At 37.1% G+C, this 24,521-nt stretch overlaps 1 protein-coding gene across 6 annotated transcripts in view; it reads left to right on the top strand.

The window, feature by feature from the left end:
* PDE4D (phosphodiesterase 4D) overlaps window positions 1–24,521 on the top strand; it is a 1,577,486-nt gene that overhangs the window by 957,327 nt on the left and 595,638 nt on the right. The window lies entirely within an intron of this gene.

Raw genomic sequence — 24,521 nt, 5'->3', positions numbered from 1 at the left:
TAAAAATTACTTTGTTAATATGAAGCATCCCCAGATAAGTCAAGCGTGAGGACTTGAGAACATTTAAATTGCTACTATTTCATGGAGGAAAAAAAAAACTTTGAGAATGGCAACAATTTAATAAATTTTTTAAAAGGTGGGGCTTAGGGTTTGTTTTTTGTTGTTTTGCTATTTTTATTTGAAAATTCCCTGGGGAAGGGCACACATGAATTTCTGATATCTCATATCAATTTGTCTGAATTTCCAAAAGAAGGTTAAGGGAAACAGAATGTTGACTCAATTTTAAAATAATATGAAAATGTGTTGGTGCCTCACAGTTAAGAATATTTTAGGTATTCAAGAAATATTTCTACCAGAATGAAGCAGTAGAATTCTAGTAGAATTCTAACATATGAATCAGGAAGTGCTCAGGCTCTCATAGAACTTGCTTTGTGCCTTGATATTTGGTCATATATTAAGGTTCAATGCAATACATTAAGGTCCCTGGACATGTGATACCATGTGCCATTTCTTGCTGGAGTTTATGATTAAATGTGTATAGGAACTCATTGCTGAGGGTATTTATAAGAGCAAAGGGTCATTATTTTAAAATTGCTTGTTTTTGCCTTACCTTTTGGGTCAGCTGGATTCTGACTTTCATAGAAACTTTGTCAATGCATAATAAAGGCACATGTTAAGGCTTTGTGTCTGCTAACATGGGTTGTTTTGGATATGCAGTGCGTCTGATTTTGAAAGTATATCTTTCAGGTAAATGTTCTGGCTGGACTCTGGATGAATAACAGTTATCTAAATATAGGTTTCTGAAGGTTTTCCAACTGCTTTTATGACAGTGTCTCAAATGAAAGCTCCCTGAGAGCTTAAGGTACCACCGAAATCACCTGCTGGTTTGTTACGGAGTTTTTGGCTTTCAGCTAAAAAATCCATTGCAGAGAAGGATGGGAGACATCCTCTCCCACTCTATGCAGGTGCTTATTTTCTAACATCACCAGATCCATCCAGAGTCGATGCTGTGGCGTATCTACCTTTTTTGCTGACCAGAGCTACTATCCCCAGTCTCTAGAGTGCTTGGGTGACATGCCTGCAAACCTCGGTGGCCCACTTCCAACTGCATCACCAGAGTTTCCTAGTCAGGGGGAGCCTTGGTGCCATCGCCTTGCTTGTTCTGTTGGCGAGGGTCAGGCATCAGCAGTGAGGTCCTCATTATTCTTACAGACAAATTCACATCAATAGTCTTTAATCTTGAGATTAAAAGATCCTGGAAACAGTTCCTGGCACATAGTAGGCATTTGTCAATATTTTTTCTTCTATGCCTTATGCTTTTCTTCAAAGTTCATTTTATACCTCTTAAGATTTGCTTGGGAGGGGAAATTACCAGTCTCCTTTCTATCACGTGTACCTTGCTACAAAGCAACAGTTTTTGTTCTACCTAAGTTCTGTTGTTTGAGCCCATTTGTTTATGTTGTAATACATAGGATCCATGTACTCTTTGAATGCCTGCCATTATAACCACCTTTTGTTGCATTAGCCTCACGTATACTTTCGACTTGAAAGAAATAAGCTATTCAACTCGGTAGTTTTGGAAAGAATGCAAATTTGCTTATTCATGCTCCTCTAGATCTGTAACACATATGTTTGAAAGCTGAATGGAGAAGTTGAGAGTCCTGGTGGTTTTCTTTTGTGCCTGGAACTAGGTAACCCTTCATCTGTTTCACTGCATGCCATACCAATCTGTTGTTGTTGTTGTGACCAAACTGAACCAATGTAGAATGTTAATGCTCTGTATAACTACTCTTCCCGGGCCTCTTAAAAGGATTCATTAATATGATGTTGGACTCAAAGGAAGGAGGTGGTGGTTTTTTTCCAGGTGACCTAATTAATTTTGTGCTTGATTCTTGACTTTCCCAATTGTTGTTGTTTTCCTCTTTTTTATAGCCTCCCCTTCCAATACTGCAGTAAGAGATTCTAGGGGTTTGTTGACAGAAAACCTTCTTTCCCTTTGTCCTACTGTAAGATCCCGTGTAGGGTGAGATTTCAGGCTCATGAATTATCGTGCTTAGAATAAAGGGCTTGCCAAATTGCTCTTTTCATCTCCAAAGACTCCCCCTATCCTCATTCTCACATTTAGGTCCTTTTCTTCATGAAGGGGCAGATCAGAAGTTGGCAACAGACCAATGCTAAGGAATAATAAACATTGTAAAAGAGATACGTGCTTTGGTTTCACGAGCCCTAGCTTATGTCTAGAAAGACTCTATACCCTTTGGAGAGGCAGGACTTGGCATGTGCTGGTCCTCTTTCTCTCCTGCTTTTTGAGGAAAGCAAGAATGAGAAAAAGCTGAGACACAGGAGGTCTAGGGTCGTCTTCAAAAGTTTACCAGAAGTAGTGATTGAAATAGAAGCCTATGCACACAGTCCCTACTTGGACTCTCATCCTCCTGCCCTAGGACTGGTGTGTTGATTGTTGAGCAATAGTATTACAAATTCACCATTTATCAGTTATGAGTTAAAGTTAATAAGTGGTCCTATTACTTGGCTTAATAGAACACTACTCCTTCAGTGCTAAAAGAGTGGTATGAAGAATGTGTCATTCTTCTTTGAAGCTACATTAGAAATATTTGCTGGTGGATTTTATTGCGAAGGCTTCTTTCCATTACACTTTTCAGCCTTTTTACTGCCAAGCCAAACAAAGATAAGGGTTTGCCTCACTGGATAGATAAGTACTATATAGCTCTTCTTATTTTTTCTTCTGGCTAGTTGTGAGAATGGAGAGCCTGGCATTCAGGAACAAGTATGGCATGGTCGAAAGAAGGGAAATGCAAGTCAGCTTTCTAGGAATTCAAATTTCATCTAGCAGCAATAAAGAGGACTCTTTAGAAGCATTATGACCTGGAATCACATGCCAGGGTCTAACATGACATAACACAGTGTGACTAACATGTTCAGCTTTTTGCCTTACTTAAAATATATATAATACGTTTTTATAATCTTATTTGTAAAAATACTCTAATTTCATGCCAGAAACATTAAGGCTATATTGAATGCAATTGAATTTCACAGTTAAACAATTTAGGAGGGCATTTTATTTAAATACCTTTGCATCCTTTTAATGATGGATTCAAATGGCTAAAAGGACAGTGGAAGATAGAAGCTGAAGGCCCTGGCTAGGAGAGGCTGTGGAATGCTGCCATGGAGGGCCCCTCTGACGACACCAGAGGAAGATTTTGGATTAGTGATTGTGGAAGGTGATTAATGATTTGCTTATTTGCTGCTTAGGGTTTAATTTTTAAAGGTAGGACATCTAAATGTTTTAAACTATCTTTATGATACTGAGAGGTAACTCCAGTGAAGAGACAAAATGAGATGACTGTAGCACTTTCAGTCAACATGGAGGCATCTTTTTTCCTTCTTCTAGGACCCTAAATTCTTTTGTTAGACTGTCCTTTTCCAGGTATCAGTTTCTATAAGGTTTAGTCCAGAAAGTTAATTGATTGTTCCTCTATAGACCAAACATTCAATTCATAAACTAACTCATATTATTTTATTCTGTTTTGATCTAAATCCCTTATGGAATGAAGCAAGATATAAATCAGTATATTGATAATATGTTCATATATATGTTCATAATTTGCATGTATATATGTTTAAGTCTATGAATATAATGAATATATATTCAGAGAAAGGCAAGATGGCCTGCCTTCTAATGAAAAGATAATCCTTCCTATCTAGCCTCATAGAGTTTCATCTTTTAAGGTTTTCTTCTCTTCATACATTGAAACTACAGAAACTCAATCCAGAAGTGCATTTTCCAGAGTTTGTGTTTTGACCAATACATTTTATTTTATTAGAATTTTAGTGGGTGGGAGCAATATTGAGTTTGATGACTATGTACACATTGAAGGAAATGACGTATCAAGTCTCATTTAAGATAATGGAGCTTTGCTCATTTTAGTCAACTTAAAATTATTGAAGTGTCTGCTTGTTTTCCAGTGAAATTGCAGGTAATAGCTGACCTTGCTTCTTTAACATCTCTTCCTCTGGGTTACAGAACTATCCAGAAATTCTAAAATATAAATACCAGACTCCTAGCTTAACTCTGAATTCCTGTTAGGGCCAAATACAATTTACTTGTAAACACTTAGGACCAATAAAGTTTAGATGGAGCTCATAATTATACAAACTCATCTCATTCACAAATCCCTAGGGCTCAATGGTAAAGTCAGCCATTGTTTAAGGCAGAAATTCAGGCTTAGATATAATGTAGCAAAGATTTTCCATTATAGGAGCTGTCGATCCTATTAAACATAAAACTTTTCTCTTGGCTTTCTGTTTTACTGTCTTCAGCTGTATGCCCCTTGATTTTTTCTAGTAATACCTTCGAATTTAAAAATGAAAATACAAATGTTCATTTTTATGTTTTAGTGTTTTTAAAAATAATTTGATTAAGAATGCTATGATAGAGAAGCAAAGTTGTTGTTAGTAATGTCAATGTGCTTACAACTTATGGAAATGAAAAGTAGTCTTTAGTCTTTAGTTCTAGCAGCCTTTCTGTTATAGTAAAATAGTTTGTGCACTTTAAATCGCTGTGAGGTTATATCTTCAGAGGACTGAGTGACATAAGCCAGGGAGGTCTTAGAAATCTTACAAAAGGAAAAAAATAAGAAATTATTCCTCATCATATGAAAATTATTTACTAAGAATGTATGATGTTTTGGCTTCTTTTAAATTCTTCACTTTCCACTCCTTTTTGCTTCTTCCTTTTAGTTGACTATTATTGAGTTACTTACACTAATGTTGACATATTTGGGTTCAGAGAAAAATACGCAAGTAAAGGAAAATGGAAAATAGTTTCAAATTTTGAGATGCAAAGAAGGACCCAAAAAAACTAAACAACCAGTTTTTTACTTGCCATAGGTTGAATGTTCCTTTTTAAAAAAATCCCTCATCCTTTTCTCTCGTCTTTCAATCATATCCCACAAACGTTAGTGCTCATTAATACTCTGTCTAGCTATAGCATTATCTACATTTTTGCAGTAGCTCAATAATGTCTCCAAGCCATAACTGCTGCAACTGCTCATAACTTGATGGACTATTAGATGACATTTCCTGTTGTTTGAGAAGTACCAGCCTATAAACATAACCAAGGCATTATATTGCAACTAAGGATTATGTTGTGTAAAATTTATACATATATGTCTCTATATGATTTCAAAGATAGATAATCTAGAGTCTACATAATCAGGCTGTTGGCTGGAAACATAAATAAACTAAAAAAAAAAAAAATTAAAAAAAGCACTCCAGGTTTCTAATTCAACTTCTGGAATGTTAATGTTTTGTGTGACCTTGTGAAAGCTCTTTGAGTTTTTACTGCTGTTGAAAACTATCACAGAAGATATTTACCCACTTCATGTTAAGAAGTAGGCTATTAAAGAAAATCTCATGGCACATTGGTAATAACAATTTATTAGAGACCAGCCTGAACAAAGTAGTGAGACCCTGTCTCTCTGTATATTTTTTTAAAGGTAGCCAGGCATGGTGGTTCATGCCTGTGGTCCCAGCTACTCAGGGAGGCTAAGGTGGGAGTATCTCTTCAATTCAGAAGGTTGAGGCTACAATGAGCCATGATCATGCCACTGTACTCCAGCCTGGACAACAGAGCAAGACTCTGTCTCGAAACAATAAAAGAAGAAAAATGTATTAGAATGTTGACAATGACATGCCACAATCTCTTGTATAACTACTGTATTCTTCATGGAAGAGATCAACACTGTTGAACACTCCTCTGCGTGCCATATGTTTTCACATAAGTTACATCCTTGAATGGCAATATAACTTTCTGAGAATTTCTCATCCAATCTCTGTTTGCAGATGAGGAAGGTAATGCTCACAGAGATTAGATAGCTTGCTGAAGTTCACGTATCTATTGCTAGGGAAGCTCAAAACCAGGTCTGGCCTGATTTTAGAGCCCAATATCTCTTAAATTAACCATATTGTTCTTGTGGCAGATGACTTAGCACTCTTGTTTATGGATCTTTTTGAAAATTACATTAGCAGTAGACCAGAGAAAATAAGTAGATTTACCCTGTTATTTAGCAACCTGGCTAAGTATGTAGGATGCCTACTGAATGTGAATAACCTTTCCTTGAGAAACTCTTCCCTTTAGTATCAGAACAATGACCTATACTTAGACTGTATCAGCAGCTCTTTCTCTGTTTTCTCAGAATGAGAAATTTAAAAGGAATTTGTGGTGAACTCTGTTTCAAAGTTCACTGTGGCCTATAGGATCCTTTCAGTAAAAAGTGCCTCTCTGGACAATGTGTTAGGAAAGGTGCCACACTTTGAACAGATGAAGTAGAAATGCAAACTACAGTACTTGGTGAATGGATAGAACCTGTCCAAAGCAAAAATCACCCTTTCCTCTGGGTACACACTTGGTGTGTGGAGTATAGATGAATTCAACTCTATTCACCATCTCTGCGGGGCGTTGTTGAGCCCTGTTCAAACTGCCTATCTCTGGTCCTGCTTTGATAAGGGCTCCAGCTTTACTTTGTGACAGACGAAATGGTTTTGAGAATGCTTTGCCAACAGTAAAAGATCATCCACATTTTAGGTTTTGCTGCCATGATTATTACTTTCTTCAAAATACTCAACTAATTGTATGTCTTTAAACTTTATTTTGTGTGCAAGTAAAGAATATTAGTATTATCTGAAATCAGATCTACTTGCCAGTCAAAGAAGCATTTTAGTCATCATATAGCCCAGTATCTGAGTTGCTGAAAAATGTCATGGTTAGTGAATTATAATGGAACAGGTGGGAGACACTTATTTATTTATTCATAGGGGATGCCCAAATGAATGTGATAAGAGTCCTGCCTTGGAGATACTCAAACTAGTAAGGAGAACAGCCACAGAAACAAATAATTACAGTATAGTATGGAGCATATTAACATAGATATATACAAGGTGTTACAGGGGTCAGAAGGAGAAACAACTTAACTGACTTGATCCAAATACCTTAAGTTTCAAAGTGAAAATATATTTGATGGATTTGGGAATTAGTAGTTACTGATAATACATCAGAGAGTGGTTTAAGGGAGTGTCTGGGGGTAAGTTATATTTCAGGAGTAATAAAAGCAGAGAAAAGTTGTGCAAACTACTTGTTTCAAAATTTTGCATAAGAACGAAGGAGGAGGAGAAGAAGAGGAGGACAGAGGAGAAGGAGAGGAGAAAAACACAGTAGCTAGTAAAGAACACCAAGTACTTTTAAGAGTAGGAAGCACCTCCCTAAGGAATTATTCTGGTATAGAGCTGGGAAACGTGTGGACATGACACCTCTGAGATAGGAGGGAGGAAAGGAGGGAGAATGCAGATAATGTGGAGATTAGGTAGGTGGAAGGAGTGCCTGAGGGAGTTTTTGTTTTATGCCCTGTGTTTTCTCTGGGAAGTATTAAATAGAATTCAAGATCACATCTCAGAAAGAGGACAAGGGAGAAGCAGGTGAAGGAGCTTAGTAAGATGATGGAACAGCTACTAGGAGAAATTGGAAAGGTTACTGAAGAGAGAGTACAAGAAAGTCAAACAAGTTGGAAAAAGGTCAGTGATGTTGAATGAATATATCCAGTCAATAAAGGACGTTTTACTCTCCTTCAGAAATTATATACACAAAGTATTATGTCGGGGGAAATGAGTAGAGATGTGACAGAAATGTTACAATTCTTAATTATTAAATTTGAAACTGTTTTGTGATGAGAATTTCTCCTATGGATTGTGTTTCTTGGGATTCCAAAGAATGCAGAGTTGATCTTAATTGTTGTTGTTGTTTTATTTGGTGGTGGTGGAAACTGTTTTATGAACATATTAATTAGACTGCAGTTCCATTTTCATGACCTGATTTTGAAAATGTGAGATTTCCTATGCTGCCTTGAAATAACTCTTGGGTGACAAACAGAAGCTTTAAGATGTTTGCTTTGAATTTTATCTTCAAATGAATAAAAATCACAGTGGGAAGAAAAGGCAAAATGATTCAGCTTTGCTCCCTTTTAAATAGGAACCTTTCTGTGGTTTATGTTAGAATGTCACAAATCCATATATATGTAACCTGCTTTTACAAAAGTTTCTTCAAAACCTCTGTGAAGCTTACTTGAAAGTGTCACCAGTCTCTGAGAAATGTACTGGAAATAAGGAAACATAATATGACTTTAACCAGAACTGATATAACCCAGTTTAAATATTTATACATTTAAATTCTCTTTTATGTCTCCAAGATAAATAGGAGAAAATGACAAATAAAGTGTGTAAGTTAAGGGATATTATTAAATAGCCTTATAATTTTCTAGGTCATGAGAATAAACCCTGGAGGATACTGTGACTTTAGCCAATATTATGAATTCCTTTCATCTCTTCTAATCATCTCAGCAGAGCTTCCACTATTATTGTCAGCATTCAGTGCTCACCACTTTATAAAGAGCTTTCTTTGTAGAATTTTTTGCTGTGGCTCTAAAACTCTAAATAAGATTCTAAGAACTCTTAGTCACTTGTCAGGGAACTCCATCCTTTCTCTCCCTTGAGTTTCCATATTTTTCTTTTCTAAATATGAAAATGAGAAGGTTGACTTAACTAATCACTAAGGTGCTATGAAAATCTATGATCTTATATCTTGTCTAGTTAATTTATTCATTTCTGTCTTCTTCAGGCATAATTGTTCTTCCATTAAATGTAATGCAGAGAAATCACACATAAATCAACACATGACTCCAGGCCTGAGCTCTGATGCGTTTCTCAAGTATTTGGCCTCTCCTATAGAAAATCCTTAGCCTGTCTACCTTGGGTATTTTGCTTAATTCCTTCTCCACAAAACCTAACTTTAAATGGCAGCCTTTTTCATGGGGAAGACAGCAACTTTATGCCCATTAATGCTGATATCCACAGTATTTAAGAAAACACATTCCATATGCAGTCTGTACATTTCTCATATCTTCCCAACTCTTCTCTTGATAAAGGTCTCAGGCCCTTCCTTTTTCATATATTCTCCATTTAATTTAAGGAAATAACATGGTATGAAGTTCTCAGTCTTAAGAACCCTGTCATTGGGTTGCTCAGTAAGTTTAAAACAAGTAATTGGCATAATGATGGAGAGTCCCTAACTAGCAAGCTGACAGCGGGCAAACTGGGCAAACCATAGTGGTATTGAGATCAGTGAAAGAGACCTCTTACAAGTCCTAAAGTAAAGCATTGAAGCCTTAAACCTTTGCGTGTGTAAATTTTAAAAGAAGAAAATATTTGTGGGAAGACTCCTATGTTTTAGAAAATAATCCATGCCAGATTTGATTTTTGAGAGTGGGTAAATGCTAAGTTGCCTCAGGATGTCATCATTTGAAAGGGTGGCCACATTCTGTGAGGTCTTCACTGCACACAGCCTTTTGCTTCAAAGAACTTTTTGAGACCAAGCTAGCCTCTGAGACCAGGTAGTAACATTATAATCTGTTCTATTCATTGGGGTAGCCAGCCACCTTGACTACTTTCTTCTACTTTATACCACAATATCCAGCGTAGTGTTGCACTTAATAGGTACTTTTTAAATTTTTTCCTAATAAATAATTGTGTATACAGAAAAGAATGATAAATAAAAATTAAATTGTCAGGGGAAATTTTAATTAAATAACCTTTTATATTTTTCAAATAATGTTATTGTGCTGTGTTTTGAGATAAGGTAGGGGGCTTGTGCTATAAAAAATAATAAAGATAATAACTATCACATTTAAAAGGTTATCCATTCCAGGTGTAGAATAATTTTTTCATAGGCATTATTTTACTAAATCATCCCCCAAGTCTTCAACAAGGGCTTGTTATCTACTTACTAAGGGTGCAACCTTGGGTCACTTATCTAACCTCTCCATGATCTGTAACATAGGGACAATAAATAGTTCTCATTTCATAGGGTTGCTGTGAAGATTAAATGAGAAAACCAGTCTAGTGCTTAGAACACCTGTCACTCAGTAAGTATCCAATAAATATTGTTATAGTACAGATTAGGCAACTAGCTGTGAATGGTTAACCAGGTTGCCTAGGGTAATCAGTGGCAGGCCAGTTCCAACCTAGATCTTACCCATTAACTATAGGTTGCTTGGAGGTCTAAACTGCCACTTCTATTTCACATTCTTGTTCAGTAAATACAGGGACAATACCTTGGGTTAAGTTTGAATTATGAGGGATAGTTTATTCCTCTGCATCTCTCAAGCCTCAGCAAGAATCGCCTGATGTGCCCTCCCATGTTGAGTCAGTGCCTACCTTATACATGATGGATTTTCTGTTTATGTCTGTCTTACTCAGGCCCTGCTTCATTAGATTCTCAGTTCTTAGCACAGTGCCTGACACATAGTAGGTGCTCAATAAAATATTTTAGAGTAAACATTACTTTTCCAGAATTGTGTCCTGAGAATTTATGGCTTTTAATATTAATTTCAGGTTTTTAGGTGATAGTCCATGTTTTTGAGGGGATAGATAAGATTTCTATAAAAATTGTCATCTTGAGCATAAATAATTCACACATGTCTTGATTTCTGGCACTTGGGAGAGTTGAACTGGATTTGCAAAAGCAGCCATCCTGCCGAATTGTGGGTATCTGCAAAATCTAAATGCTATTGCTATAAATCACCTTATCTAAGACTATTTCTTCAAAACTAGTAACTAGCTCATTCACTTTCATATAGGAATCTTTCTTTCCTTGAAGATGTGTATGTTTTATCTTGCTGGTAAGACAAAAGTCTGTAAATTATCTCCACAGCTGGCTCTGATGCTTGATTATGCCCCTTTCTGCATCTATAACATTGATGTTTCATTTTAATTACTTTTCATCACAGTACATGATGTGGTCTTCAGACGTAGACCAGCCTCTATGTGTGGCTCTTCGTTCTTTTTATACATCTTTTACTGTCAAACTCAGCTCTAAAAATCATCTCCCTAATATCTCTTCAGTTGCCAAGAAAATGTACTGGCTTTGTATTATATATACTACAGCATAAAGCTTTGCCTCATCTGGCCTCCTCCTTTCAAATCTCATTGTAGAAATGATAATTTTTATTAATATTATCAGTACTAATTAATTTCTCTCATTATTCCAGCATACATATCCTATGTGTTAGTTTTTAAATATATCAATTCTTTAGCATAGTGGTTACAATCACACTATATATGTATAGAATGAGGTTTTATTGAAAGAAAATAAATAACTATATCATTATATATATTTTGGTCAGAGAACATCCTGAAAAATTAACTTCAACGTTTTAAAAAGCCATAGTTCCCAGTGTGGTGGAGATGGTGAGGATTGGAGAATGTCATTAGGGAAGGCAGTTGTATCATTTATCAGAAATAACCGCAAGAGTTTGTGGGGGGAAAAAATCAGCTGTCATTCTCTCAACCCAGTAGTAAGAAAATCTGGAGGCTGAAGAGTGGGTAGGAAGAGGAAGTGGCATGTATATTTTGATAGAGCATTTGAGGGGTCTCATACCTATCTCTCTTAGCCAGTAGTACAATGCAAGGGAAAGACCCCATGCTTTAAAGATGTATTGAGCTAAGTTCAAATTTAACTCTGATGCTGACTGGTTAACTTTGAGCAAATCACCTTTTATGAGCGTCACTTAACTCATTTATAAGAGAAAAATACAATAGTTGCAATTACCTAGATTTATTGTAAGGATTCAGTGAGATAATACATTATTTAATTTGTCATTTTTAAACCCCTGTTTTTCCCAGGCAGCTTTTAAGACAACCAACAAAGTTATATGTGCATAACTTATAGTGACAATTTTGAGAAAGGGCAAAGAGAAATAACGTATGATGTTCCTACTCACATATGTATGTAATAGATGAAAAAAAATTATATTACCTTTACAAATGGCACCAGAATCCTCTTGAGGAAGGAAGAGAAATGTCTTTGCTAGAAGGTTTTTTTTTTTTTGTTTTTTTTTTTTTTTTTTTTTTTTTTTTGACACAGAGTGTCCCTTTGTTGTCCAGGCTGGAGTGCAGTGGTGTGATCTCATCCCACTGCAACCTCCGCCTCCCAGTTTCAAGCGATTCTCTTGGCGCAGCCTCCCAAGTTGCTGGGATTACAGGTGCAATCTAATTTTTGTATTTTTAGTAAAGATAGAGTTTCACCATGTTGGCCTGGCTGGTCTCGAACTCCTGACCTTAGGTGATCCACCCGTCTCAGCCTCCCAAAGTGCTGGGATTACAGGAGTCAGCCGCAGCAGCTGGTCTAGAAGAGCTATTTTGAACATGCCCTGGGGATAGGAAGAAAGTCTCTTGAGGATTTGACTATAGGTAGGTGCTCAAGTGCTCTGAGGGTGAAAACTTCTCTGCATAACAGAAGAAGAATTTAGTGCTAAAGAGCCAATGAGAATGATGGAGATGAGGCAGATAAATTAGGAGAGAGGAGAGGATGAGGAAAAGCAGCCTTGAAGGCTGAGAACTGTGGGTATAATCCATAAACAGATCCCTCCCCAGTACTGACCATGGATCGAGGGGTGGCCGGTTTTGGGGAGGGTACAGGGAGTTACTGGGGTTGGGAAGAACACTAATATATGTATGTCTTACTTCAAGCCTCAGAAGTACCTTGAGTAAGTGATTTTGATGGTGTTGGTGGCATGTGAATCAAAATGAACTGTGTTGTGTTGGCAAAGCAGGTCAATGAGCCCAGCCTTTAGGAAATTATCAGAAATTTAGAGGTGAGTTTTGGGATTCTTACTGGTCATGATATTAGGAAGTTCAAATCAATTTTGTTTAGATCTCAAGGGAGGCAGAGAGCGTTCCATCTTTCAAGAGTTAAGCAGACCATGAAGTCCAAGGGTATGCAAGATGGAATGTAAAGTTCTCACTAAGCTTCCTAGGATCCAGGGTAAATCAGGAAGCTTAAACACAAATCCCAGTGTCCATTAGATAAACAGCTTGATGGCTCAGGGAAGCACACTACTTATGATACTAAGATCAGAAAGAAATTTGTCCTAAGTTGTGCATAAAGAGGAATGATATATAAATCATGGTAACCGCTCAACTTAGTGTGTTTGATATATTTTAGTTACTCTCCTGTCCCCTTTTTTCCCCATGGGTTTCTGTGAAGATTGTAGTATATATGAAAGTTATTTGAAAATTGTAAATACTATTGTTAGTTGATAATTAAAAGAAAGCCGGTGTACCAGGTTTCATTAAAATCTGATTAAATACTATTAAAGATTGTATAATAAAATAGATAGTATAAGAAAAGGATAATCCAAATAAAAAATATGTTTCTTATTTAAAAATGGTATGTCTTGCCAAATTTTGAAGTTAAAAGCATAGCATTCTCTCTTCTTTAACCCGACTTACAGCCCATTATAGCACTAGGTTTTAGAATCCTGTGTCCTATGCCATTTGTAGTAGCAACAGTCTTAAAAGGTGATACAACGTTTTGTGACTCTTAAGGAGACTTGAATTTTTAGGCAAATGTTGAGTCTATACATGGATATTTGTTGTATAAGAGTGGAAGTGGAAGTCAAAATTATGAGCAAGGTTGCTCCCAATAAGATCTGTCAGCTCACAAGATTGCTTCCCTAGGCTTGAAATGTTTCAAGCGCAAACTCAATTCATAAGGAAAATGAAAATCATGAAAACGATCATGAAATAGCAAGCAGTCTGGAAAGCGGATGTATATGAATGCCAAAGCTTCTGGAATTTATGAAATATTTACATTTATGGGGCCAGGTGAAATAAGTTGTTCTTTCAGAAATGCGTGACATGGCTATTATATATTATCCACCTAAAACAATTTATTTGATAATAAAACAAAACAACAAAAACAAAAACACATAAACAACAATGACAAAATAACAAAATAAAAAAATGCAGTTCTTTTTTTTTTTTTAATTATACTTTATGTTCTAGGGTACATGTGTACAACGTGCAGGTTTGTTACATATGTATACATGTGTCATGTTGGTGTGCTGCACCCGTTAACTCATCATTTACATTAGGTGTATCTCCTAATGCTATCCCTCCCCCCTCCCCCCACCCCACAACAGGCCCCGGTGTGTGATGTTCCCCTTCCTGTGTCCTGAATACAGGATATAAAGACTCAGTGCATTTTTTCATTTTCTTATTATTTCTTTTCCCTGGCTAGGTGAGTTGGCTGTTTTATATTGGCACTAAGAGTTTGATACCACTACTAGAATAGTCAAGTATTTGACCTGGCCATGAGTAAAAGATGTTTGATTGACAGATGAGTCTATCTGCATCAAACAGCTTTACCTTGAGAAAAATCACAACTTTGAAAGCCATAACACATCAAAAGAATATTGAAGATTATGGCCACTGTTCCCCCACCTCTCCCCAAAATCTATTTTCATTCAGGTTCATTATGAGCAGCTCCTTTGGGTAATTTGGGTTGCGTGCTTTCTCCACTCCTTCTGTATCCTTGGCTTCTTCAGAGCATCAATCGAGACAAGCAAAAGGCACAAGAAAAAAAGGGAAATGATCTTTCAGTACCTGAGTCTTCACACCAATTAATCATTGCTAAGTGCTCCAAAGTATTTTGTACAGTACAGTATTTAGGAAGTATCCAGTACATCAGCCTTGCATATATTGTTCTTAAATTGAGGTCCCTAACGCCTATTTCGAATGTGCTTTACATCAACCAAATGATGTGTTTAAAAACCTGTATGTCTAGCATGAAAAAGAATCTCTTTCATTCTCATGTTACCTTAAAAGATTTTCATACAAATATACATCAGGGAGGAGCAAATTTTTGTTTCATATATTACACATGTTATGGTGCACATGAAGACTAGGAATGGTAGTTATTTGTTGGGCATGTGTATGAATTAGTATGTAAAATATATAGCATTTTTTCTCTTGTAAGTCACTAGATATTAGATATTTTGATGTATTTCTTTTGCTTTGCTAATTTATTCAAATGTAATCTTGACTAATCCATTATTTTGTTAACATGTCTACTTGATTAATGTGTTTTTCCCCTCCTCTAATTCTGATCCACAAATTTTATAGCTGTTCATTGTATTACTTAATCTAAGTCCACTAAAGATTAACATTATTCATTTTTCTCCATTAAAGACAATGATAATATCACTGAGTTAGCCTAGTTCAGATAAAAGTTTGGCTAGCACTCATTACTTGATTTTCTTGGAGTTTTGTAATTTTTTTGCATATTTGTCAGCATTGTATACTCCTGAAAGCATTGTGTTTAAAATACCTATTTCTTCATCAGTAGAATTGATAGAGTTGACTTACATGGATCAATAACAGGATTTTAAGAGCATTTCAATGAAATCTCTCATCTGCATTAAGTCATTTTTTTCTAACACAGTTTGCACAATTTACAAATGAAAATTTTATACTACTTTACATATTTTCCTGTAAAAATTAGAAAACTATATTCTTTGGCACCCAAATGTGTCCTTGAATTATTACTTTGTTAATTTTGTATGACATCCTTATTTATTATATAAGCAGTAATATTTCTCATGGAAATGCATGTATTAATACTTTCAGATGTCCAGAAAGTATCAGGAGATTAAATACGGAGATTAAAGAGTATTCTCTTCCCACCATTATGTTCAGTTCTGATTTTACAGCTGTGTAGCTAGAACAAAGAAAGAATGTGGGTTTTTTGTTTCGTTTTGTTTTTAAGAGTAAGACAAGACTAGAAGATATGCCATTCTGAGGGCACCACTGACTGTATGTCATCACAGGAGGGCCCTGATACATGAATAGTCCGTCTCCAGAAAGCCAAGTATGATATTCACAACGATGTAATAATGTGCTAACCTCATTCACAGTAATCACAGATAATGTAGTATTTGTATCTGCCATTCAGTTTTGAAGGTAAAATATGGAACCTATTTGGAAATTTCACATAGCATCTTGAGCTGTATTAATAGAACTAGAATAACCCAAAATAAAGAGGTAATGAGTGCACTTGACCCTGCATCATTCAGACCTCAGCTGGAATATTGTGCTTCCTTTTGGGCTGAGACAAAGTGAAGAGGACTCAGGAGCATGACAAGGGAGGAAGCAAGCTCATGCCTTGTCACATATATAATGGTTGAAAGAGTGCAATTGTTAGAGAAAATGATGCGGTAATTGAAGGACGGGTACTGGGAAGAGGCTAGTTCTTTGAGGCTGCTAATCTGAAATGTAACAAGTGGATGCACCTGCAGTAAAAGAGATTAAGCCCCAGAATGAGTCTGGATGTTGTAATGGTCAGAATAGGCATTTCATGTGACATGGCCTGCATTGCTCCAGGTGGGGAGGTAAGGATGGATAAACATGCATTGTTTACAATGATAAAAAATCGTTAAGTAGATGATAACGTCGATTTGCTGAAAGTTTTCTCTTTTTTGTTTGGTGTAAAACTTTACATGTCATACTTTTTGCCCTGTGGTTTTTTTGTATCTTAGAACAAAGGTATTCTTAATCCGTTTCTTTGTCTTCTTGAAAGATTCAACCATGCAGAAATGTACATTGTTTCCTGTCTTTTAGTGAACCTTTGTTTAAATGAGTCATATGTTTAGCAATTTTAATATTTTAACTTGGCTCTAATTAATGATATATAGTGTGATTTATGATCTTCTAAAGAAATGTAGACATAGAAAAATGGACATAGAGGTTAACATATGAAGAATAGTTTGTATTTTGGGTCAGAAAATGAAATATTGGCTTAAATCAGTAAGATTAGGCCTTACTATTTGATTGTACGAGTTTACTTTAAATTTCAAGACTTTCAGGGTTTTGTAGATAAACTTTATCTTAAAACAGTTTTAGATTTGCAGAAAAATGGCAAAGGTAGTGCAGGGAGTTTCCATACCCCCCTCACCCACTTCCTTTCATTGAAGTCTTATTTGAGTATGATATTTTTGTTACAATGAATGAACCCAATATTGGTACATTATTATTATTTAAAGTCCCTAATCATTCATATATCCTTAGTTTTACCTAATGCTCTTTTTTTCTATTCCAGGGCCCCACTCAGGATACCACATTGCATTTAGTTCTCATGTTTCATTTCTCTTCGCTATAGAATTTTCTAAAATTTTCCTTGTTTTTGATGACCTTGGCAGTTTTGAGAAGTACTGATTAGGTATTTTGTAGAATGTCTCTCAGTTAGAATTTTCTGATTTTTTTTTTTCATGATTAGACTGCAGTTAGTGTTTTGGGGAGAGAGACCACAGAGGGTAATGTGCTATTTTCCATCACACTGTCAACATGACTAAAGACGTTAATCTTGATCACCTGACTGAGGTGGATTTGGTCAGGTTTTTCCACTATAAATGTATTATTTTTCCTTATTTTTATTATTTTCATACTTCATCTTTGGAAGGAAGTCATGATAAACAACCCACACTTAAGAGGGTGTTATATTCCATCTCCTTGAAGGCAGAGAATCTACAAAAAATATTTGCAATTCTTCTGCACAGAAGATTTGCTTATTCTCCCTCATTTAATTATTCAGCATTTATGTATATCAGTATGGACTCATGCATAGTAGTTAAATCTGCTACTGTTGTACTCATTGTACTGTGAAATTGTTCCAGCTTTGGCCACTGGGTGCTGTTTCTTATGTCCCACAATTGTGGTGGTTTTGTTTTCTGTTTTTTGTTTGCTTTGTTTTGATGCACTTTCATCCTTTCTAGCATTGCACAATACTTGAGGCTTATCAACAATATAACTCCTTCCTCATCATAGATTCAGCCATTTCTCCAAGGAGCACAGGTACCTTTCATTGGAAAATGGTATTAAAAACCAAGATTTGAGCAGTAGGTGTGTTCATTGCTTTTGGGTTGTCATTTCCTTTTGGCCTTCTTGGCTGACAGAGCAAGGACATATGTTTGTGTATACTAATCTGTGTATGTACACATATCTGACAATCAGGAAGCATAAATAGATAGATGATAGATAGATAAGCATTAGTTCATACTGATATTTTCAACTGTAACTCACTACCACATGGGTCATTCTAGCTTCTTCCTCTTGCTTATCTATAACCTTCCACTCCAACAGTGAAAAACTACCATCCATCATTTGCTTACTTAGTTGTTCAATTCCAGTGGAGCAGTTCCATTTATCCTTACTGAAATTGAAATACATAAATATAAACTAAATTTTTCTCAAAGCCTTAGAAAAATTAGTTATTTTCCCCCCAAAATGTTTTTACCCTGAAAACTCTTAAGATTTTAAAATATATTTGTATCCCAAATATTTATCTGTACATAAAAAATGATATAGTCAACTTTATGTTGTTTGCATTTAACTTAGGACATGGATAATGGAAATTCTCAGAAAATTCCACAATTTAAGTTTATCTATTGCTTTCATCATTTCTAATCAGCATACCCTCCATAAGACAACTATATCTATGAAAATTGACTTCTTTACCTATAAATCTCTGTACTTTCTAGATAGACACCACAGAACTACATGTTTACTGTATCCTGCTGGTAGCTTAAAGAGAATAGTAACTTGTAGTTTCCACCTTTAGCAACTGGACATTGGCCATACTCTGATTTACCAAGAGAGTCCTTGTAATCACAAAGGAAAGGAGGGATTTGGCTTCAGCTATTAAAGCAACTCTTTTTGAGGTGGCTAGATGGTTAGGAACACACTGAAGAATAGATTTTCAGTAATGAGCCATACTTTCAATGAATGTCTTAAGGAAAACAGTTTTAAGATCTTGCGTAAAATAGTTAATATGCCTCAAATTTGCATTTAATTCTTACATTAGGTTGAAAGCTCATGTAGAAAACATGTAATGTAAAAATTGGACAGCTCAAGAACACAGTCATTTCCCCTTGGGCGCTAACAAAAATATACTACCCAACAGTGCCTTTGTTTGCAGTCTAATATTTTAGAAGGAAAAAAAAACCCCACACACTAACATGCTTTTTCTTTCTTAGTCCAGAAAGAAATATAGTGTGAACATAATACTTAGGGTAGGCAAAATGGCCAAAATAGATTAAGTTGGCATCCTTTTTAGCTGCAACTCCCTTAACCTTGTACCACACCCTGACATCACCTTCCTACATGACCACACCTCATGCCCCCGTAGCCACACATGATTTGCATTCATCACTCATTCGTAGATGCAAAATCAGACATGGTTCTTTCCCATATGGAGTTTATGATTAACTGGGGAAGACATGCATTAATCAAATTCTCTCTCTCTCTCTTTCTCTCTCTCTGTCTCTCTCATTCTCTTTCTCTCTCTCTCTCTCTCTCTCTCACACACACACACACACACACACACACGAAACTGTGACTGAAGCAGATGCTACAGGAGAGAGACACACAGGGTTTTCAGAAATCTGTGAGGGGCTTTTTGATCTTGTTGGGAAAATCAGGAATGTCTTCTCTGAGGATGGGTAGTTCAGGCTGTGATTTGAAGGATCAATAAGAATTAACCATGGAAAGAAGGCAAGAGAGATAACCTTAGGTGGTGAATGAACAAATGTTTAATAGAAAGACAGCAGAAGAGCCAGGGTGGAGGCAGGTACAGAGATGGGAGATAAGGCTCTGGTGGCCATGCTAAAGATCCTTACTTCACCCTGACAGTGATGGACCGTCATGACATTTCCAAGATCAAGAATGCACTTCCCATCTGTGTTTCCCCTAAAGTCAAAATATGGCCCATCTTTCAAAAAGAACATTCAAATGTTACCCATTCAGTCTTCTAACACATTCATTTCCTAATCTAATTAGAAAAGATCATTCTGGCTAAGAGGTGGTATAGTTCTTTAACCCATCCACACATATGCATGTGTTTGTATTTATATATAAAATTTTATTTTCACATTTCTTTTTCCTAGTGGCATTAGCAAAAGCACTTCTGGTTTCCTTGAGTCTCTTTTAAGTTTTGCTTCCCCTCTCCTCCTCTCTTCACTATTCTCTGCTGTCTTGGTATCTCTCCACTACTCATGTACTCCCTCTCCATTTGTCAATTCTCAGATGAGGGGAGGTGCCCCAGAGAGTGGCGAAGGACAATGTGGCAGAGGATGGGAGGAAGAAAACATAGGCAGAGCTGCACTTCGGCATTCTGAAGCTATAATCATCCTGAGCAACTGTCCAGGGCCTTCCTTGACCAATTGCTTTGCCATTTGTACTTGAAGCCAAGGAGCATCAGGTGCTTTGCTTTTCCTCACGAGGCTTACGCCACAGCCTTTTCACACCACTACCTGCACCTCCCAGTGATGCTGCAACTATTTCTCCTCTGGGCTCCATGTAGTAACTTTCCAGGTTTTTTGTTGTTGTTTTGGGGCATTTTTGTAGACAGGGTCTTACTCAGTCACCCAGACTGGAGTACAGTGGTGCAGTTATGGCTCACTGTGGCCTCAGCCTCCTGAGCTCAAGCCATCTTCCCACTTCAGCCTCTCAAGTAGGTGGGACTCCAGGCGCACACCACCATGCCTGGCTCATTTTTAATTTTTTTTGTAAATATAGGGTTTTTCCATGTTGCCCAAGCTGGTTTTGATCTCCCAGGCTCAAGCAATCCTCCTGATTCAGCCTCCCAAAATGTTGGGATTACAGGCATTAGCCACCGTGCCTTTCCCAGTACCTTTCTAAATAGTGTACAGGCCTCCAGTCTTACCACCTGCCCCGTTCTCCTTCTCTTCCCTTCTACAAAGATCTAAGAGCCAAACTGAGCCCATCTCCTTCCCACACATTCTTCCAGCCTTTTTAGGACCTGATTTCACAACCTCACGTGCCACACCCCAGCTGCACCCTCCTGGTGGAGAGAGTTTTGCAGTTTCTTAAAGATATCATTCTGCTTCATTCATCAACCTTTGTACATGGTGTTCCTTCTAACTAGAATATGTCCCCCAACCCCTCTGCCTGGTGAGCCCCACCTCTTCTGTTGAGACCCATCAGAAGGCTTATCTCTTCTTGGAAGCTTCTCACACCACTCCTGTGCTGCATCCCTAGTTTCTGTGCATTCCCTGCAGCCTGTGCATCACTTTTTCAAACACCGCTTCCGAAGTAGCATTGTACATGCTGCTTTCTTGCCTCTCTCACTCACACAAACAGGAGTTTCCTGGGGGCCCTTTGTCATCACCACCTGCCTGACTGGATACACTGACACTCAGCCTACCTGCCACCTACTTGGAACCTCACAGATGTTTCTTCGATTAATAAATTAATTCATGTTTTCTCCTCTTCTGGTCAGTTCTTCCACATTCCCTGTGCTTGTTTGGATACGCAGAGCTCTAACTGGTGAGAGTGTCCTTCTGGCTAGATGGTCTCACCACAAAGAGAATGGGTTTTACCCATCCGGGTGTCTCTTAACTTTTTCTTCCACTCATGTGTTTGGACAAAATTATTTATTGACTGGAAAGACCGCATAGCAACACTTCATGGCTTTGAGGCCCCTTAGTGAGTGTCCAGGGGAGATTCTCTCTTACTTCCAAGTTTGTGGCAGACATTCACCTACCTAGTCAGCTTGAACTGAGCTCATAAAAGTTTTATTTCTGGCTTTTGCCTATCATTTTGCGTGCTGTTCCTCTCATCAGAAGCTCCCTTTCCATCTCTCCCTAGTTAGATAATAGTACACATATTAAATGTGTACCTTGTACTAGGTATGCTAAGATCTGCTTATAACTAATTTTGCTTGATCTTCATGAATATCGTTTTGAAATAGCATTTTTCTATCCCTGCAGATAGGAAAACTAGAACACAAAGAATTAAATAACTTACCCAAGCTCACATGACTTGTAAGTGGCAGAGCTGGGATTTGAACCCAAGCCCCTCTGAAGCTAAAGCCTGTAGAGTACATGCTCTGTTCCTCCACATCACACTGCCCCTGCTTGTTCACACTTAATGCAAGAATCCACTTCCCAAGTTTGTATTGCTTATTCCAACCTATTTTGCAATGGATCTCTTTCAACAGCTCTGTAGTTCTTGGCACTCGCTTGGCATCCATCATTTTCTATGTTCTCATGTTTGGTATCTTTTCATGTATATAATGTGCATCTCTTTTTAGGAGTAAGACCAGAACTTTGCTGCTCTGCAGTTTTCTCCCTGTGAGGGATGGTGAAACTTGGTGATTAAGAAAATGGTTTGTGGAGACAGGCTTCTTAGGTTTATATTCTGGCTCTCCTCTGTACTTGCTGTATCAGCTCGAGCTGATGTCTTCACATTTTTATGATTCCATGTCTACATCTATACAATAAGGCAAATAAGAATACTTACCTCAGAGTGTTATTGTGAAGATTGAGTGAATTAATGGCCATAAAGCACTTACAACTGTGTCTGGAATGTAGTGACCACTCACTAACGGTCACTTATAATTCCTTCACATCCTGTAGGGGTCCTTTCCACCCAGGTGATGTCCCTATGTCTCAGTGGAATGACTGGTTAGGGATATCTTTCCATGGGCTACTGTGGCTGCAGAGAATTGCATTCTTATTTCAGAGTTATGTTAACGCGTGGGCTTTTATTTGCTTCTCTCTTTCTATCAATGAGTCCTGCTGCTTCAACCCTGGGTAACTGAAATTTGAAACCTTTTTCTACTCAAATTTCTTTGATGCTGAAATTCCTCTAGGGTCACAGCTAAGCACTTTATGTGGTAACCTTCTCTTCTGTCCTCAGGCCTGCTGAGATCATCTGCTCAGCAGCATGTCTGACACCTGTTGCTACCTCACCCAGCCACTTCCTTGGTGACCTGGCAATGCCCAGAGGGGCCCTGCCAGCTTGGAGCCCTGTGGCAATGCTGTTTGATTCAGCAAACTTAACAGCTTTCTGACATCCTTTCTTCATTTTAGCAGCCAAATCACATGCACCTTAATATTTATCAATAGCTAAGCAACACTGGAAGGAAGTGAGACAGAGCCTCTGGGCTAATCACTATCTCTGATTTTACAGAATGGTTAAGCCAGGTGTAAAATATCTCACAATAACATGCCTTATTGTCCTGAGGATTCAACTCCACTGAGATATAGTTACCATAAGAGAAATGAGAAATAGGGTTTCTTTCTAATACACAGAAAATAGAAAATAAGATGCTTTTCTTGGGCACTGTTATCAGTTTCCTGTTAAGGTTCTGCTTTGTTTAAAACAGCCCTGTTTTTCTTAAAAACAAACTCTAAGGAATTTTTCTAAAACATGACTCAACCTAACGAGGCAAATATATTGTACTTTAAAGTGAATGTATTTGAAATAATTGTGAGTGACAAAGAGGGAAAATCATAGATTTTGAAACTAGCTATTATTCTAATGATTTTTATCCCAGTGGTTTATTTGGAAATGAATTTCCATTTGCAACATCTTCATTTGTCTTCTAATTTTCATGCAATTTGAAAGGGTTAGGTTCCTTACCCATGGGATCATCCTGGTCACATCTCAAAAGATTGGCTAAGGCATTCTGATTTGACAGGCAAATTTACATGTTGCCATTTCAGGAAGTATTTCCTTCATGGTTATCTTTTTTAAAAGAGCTTATTTGTATAATATATACACATGGTATATATCAAGTAAAAGATCTGATTTTATAAACTTAAGAATAAGCAATTTCCCTTTTGTGATAGGAATATGAAATTCCTACTGGTAGAGGATGTTTAAGAGCGTGTCCAAGAATGACTAATCAATGAATTCTCTCATTTTGTAAGGAGACACTTAGATGCATTTCTGAAAAAAAAAAAAATCACTTTGGGCTTTCTCTGTATTCTCCCAGCATTCCTAAACATTTATTGACATATGAGGTAGAGATAAACTGGTGTCAGGAGGAAGGTAGTAAGTAGCCAGCAGTCACAAGGTACAAAGAATAAAATGCATACAAGTGTGAAGTATTCACTTTTAGGAATTAACCCATGTATTATTTAATTTTTTTTTTTTTGACAGAATTTCGCTCTTGTTGCCCAGGCTAGAGTGCAATGGTGCGATCTCAGCTCACTGCAACCTCTGCCTCCTGGGTTCAAGCGATTCTCCTGCCTCAGCCTCCCAAGTAGCTGGGATTACGGGCATATGCTACCACGCCTGGCTAATTTTTTTTCTATTTTTAGTAAAGACGGAGTTTCGCCATGTTGGTCAGGCTGGTCTCAAACTCCTGACTGCAAGTGATCCACCTACCTCGGCCTCTCAAAGTGCTGGGATTACAGGCGTAAGCCACCGTGCCTGGTCCCTTTTAAAATATTTTAACACTGAGACCATATTACTGATGTACTACTTCTTTCTAAAAGTAATTAGAATAAATGTATACCCTCTTCTTTAAACTCTGCATTTTTCAAATTTCCAAAAACAAAAACTAATTACAAGTAATTAGTTTTATTAATTACCACTTCTAAAATCTGGACATGGTGACTTGATTTACTAAGACAAGATACTTTAGACAGGTGAATACTTTTAACAGGGAACATACTTAACTTTGTCTAATTGAGCAAATTACAAATCAGAGCTAGTAGCTTGTTAACTATAAGAATATCTCCATTACTTGAATAAGTGTATTAGTCACGCTAGGCAAAATAATACTGCAATAACGGACAGCCCCACTGTGG

The sequence above is a fragment of the Macaca mulatta genome, chromosome 6 (assembly GCF_049350105.2).
Source record: "Macaca mulatta isolate MMU2019108-1 chromosome 6, T2T-MMU8v2.0, whole genome shotgun sequence".
In the NCBI taxonomy this organism is placed as follows: Eukaryota; Metazoa; Chordata; class Mammalia; order Primates; family Cercopithecidae; genus Macaca; species Macaca mulatta.
Note: the sequence above shows the minus strand (reverse complement) of the source record. Positions and strands in the feature narration are given on the sequence as shown.